The sequence below is a fragment of the Orcinus orca genome, chromosome 14 (genome assembly GCF_937001465.1).
Source record: "Orcinus orca chromosome 14, mOrcOrc1.1, whole genome shotgun sequence".
In the NCBI taxonomy this organism is placed as follows: domain Eukaryota; kingdom Metazoa; phylum Chordata; class Mammalia; order Artiodactyla; family Delphinidae; genus Orcinus; species Orcinus orca.
The window spans coordinates 3,651,594-3,654,228 of record NC_064572.1 but is presented as its reverse complement, the minus strand read 5'-3'; the positions used below and the strand labels follow the sequence as shown (position 1 = coordinate 3,654,228).

Genomic DNA, 2,635 nt, shown 5'->3' with positions numbered 1-2,635 from the left:
AATTCTATATCTTACAATATTATTCTTCAAACATGAGGAAAATGAGAGACAGTCTCAGGCAAAACCTGAAGGAGTTCAGTACCATAATACCTATCCTTCAAGAAATGCTAAAGGGAGTACTTCAAGTTCAAATGGAAGGACACCAGAAACTTGAGGCCATATGAAAAAATATATTTCTCTTATAAAGGTAAATAAATGGACAAATAGAAGAAAAAATCTTTAATTTTGACTTGTAACTACACTTTTTATTTCTAGGATATTTTTTAAAACCAAAATATTAAAATATAAATGTATTGCTATTGCATGATTTTTTCCCCTAAAATTCATATGTTAAAAATAAAACCTCCAAATGTGGTGGTATTAGGATGTAGGGCCTTTGGGGGGTGCTCAGGTTATGAGGGCAGAGCCTCCATGAATAGGATTTGTGTGCTTTTATTTATTTTAAAATATGTATTTATTTACTTATTTGGCTGCCTTCGCTCTTAGTCGCAGCACGTGGGATCTTTGTTGTGACGCACAGGCTTCATATCTAGCTGTGGCATGGGGGCTCGGTAGTTGCAGCACACAGGCTCTGTAGTTGTGGCAGACAAGCTCTAGAGCCAGCATACACGCTCAATAGTTGCGGCATATGGGCTTAGTTGCCCTTTGGCATGTGGGATATTAGTTCTCTGAACAGGGATCGAACCCATGTCCCCTGCATTGGAAGGCGTATTCTTAACCACTGGCCTACCAGGGAAGTCTCTTGTGTGCTTTTAAAAGAGACCTCAGGGAGCTCTCTAGCCCCTTCCTCCAGGTGATGATATAATGAAAAGTCTATGACTCAGAAAAGACCTTTACCTAACCACCTTGATCTCACACATCAGCCTCCAGAACCATGAGAAATAAACTTCTGTTTATAAGCTACCCAAGCTGTGGCATTTTGTTATAGCATCCCCAAATAACTAATTCGTACATCTACATTAACAGAAAACAATGTATACATATGTGCCTTGTGACATTAATAATATGTAATTAATGTGTAATGTAATAGGAGATGTAATAGAGATTTTGCATGTGATTAAAATTATGTTGATATCAGTTTAAGCTAGTTTGATAGGATTTTATATGTAATCTCCATGGTGTCCACAAATTTAATATCTATAGAATATACACAGAAGGAAATTAAATGTAAGTCAAGCCAGGGGACTTTCCTGGTGGTCCAGTGGTGAAGACTCAATGCTCCCAATGCAGGGGGCCTGGGCTCAGTCCCTGGTCAGGGAACTAGATCCCACTTGCCACACCTAAGAGTTCGTATGCTGCAAAGAAGATCAAAGTTCCCCCATGCCACAACTAAGACCTGGCACAGCCAAAGAAATTAATTTTAAAAATGAGTCAGTACAAAGAGTAAGAACAAAGGACGTCAGTATGTGAGAAAATGTGGGACAGAAAAGCTATATGACATTACAGAAAACAAATTGGCAATTAAATGTCATTTCATATCAGTAATTTTTATATATATATATATATATATATATATAGCTTAAACTCATCAGTTAAAAAACAAAGATGTCCCTAGCCTTTATCCGGCATCCGGGCCTGGAGGGGCTGCTCTGAAGACGGGCGAGCAGCATGGAGGCCCGTGGCGAATCCCAACCTGACACGAGTTGTTCGTCGTTTTCCTGGGACGGCTCCGGGGTCTCGGTGTCCAGGGAGGTGCTGACGGCGGGCAGTGTCGGCCACGGAGGTATACGGGACAAGTTGGTCATCAACTCCAAGCCTAATTCCAGAAAGAATTCCACTCTTCAAAAAGTTCGGAAAAAGAGGAGTCCCCTATTGGACCAAGTACAGAGCTTTCTCCCACAGATGGCTCAGGCAAACGAAAAGCTAAGGAAAGAAATGTCAGCTGCACACCTGGTCATTTCAATATTGACACTCTCGGAAAAGTTATGCAAATGGTTATGGCCTTGTTTGAGATGAATCAGTCTGATTCAAAAGAGGACAGTTCAGAAGAGAATTCACAAGACAGTTCAGAGGACAGTTCAGAATTTGAGGATGAAGATGATAGCACCTCTTCTGAAGGTGAAGTCACCATCGATACCATTAAGCTTCCTAATTCAGAAGATGGAAAAAGCAAAATAGAGGTTCTGGACCGTCCTGCCAGTGAAAAAAAAGAAAACAGGGACATAAACAATCTGAGAAACAGGTGATAGTTCCCGCTAATTCTGTGAAAAAGAATGTGGCTTGCTGGTTATTTTGCATTTCAGATACCTATGGTGCCTGTTTGCAAAAATGAATGTATTTTGCTTCTTGGAGAAACAAGCTAGCTTTCAAAGAGTTGGAAGAGATAGCATTTGGGGATCTTCTAAGAGCAGACTGTTTTTGATCTCATGCTAAAGAGATTTAGTTTAGAAAGCTTAACTTTATGTATGGTGATGAGTGAATTTGTTGACATCCTCTTTCATCAACATAGACTTCAGAAATCTCAAACTTATTTTAAAGTAAAAATACAAGTTACCCGTTTGTTTTTGTTTTAAATTGGCCTCTTGGAGCTTCCCTGGTGGTGCAGTGGTTGAGAGTCCGCCTGCCAATGCAGGGGACACGTGTTCATGCCCCGGTCCAGGAGGATCCCATATGCACGGAGCGGCTGGGCCCGTGA

At 40.6% G+C, this 2,635-nt stretch overlaps 1 pseudogene; it reads left to right on the top strand.

The window, feature by feature from the left end:
- Window positions 1-1,577: 1,577 nt before the first annotated feature.
- LOC125961023 (NOP protein chaperone 1-like) lies at window positions 1,578-2,283 on the top strand (annotated as a pseudogene).
- Window positions 2,284-2,635: the final 352 nt, after the last annotated feature.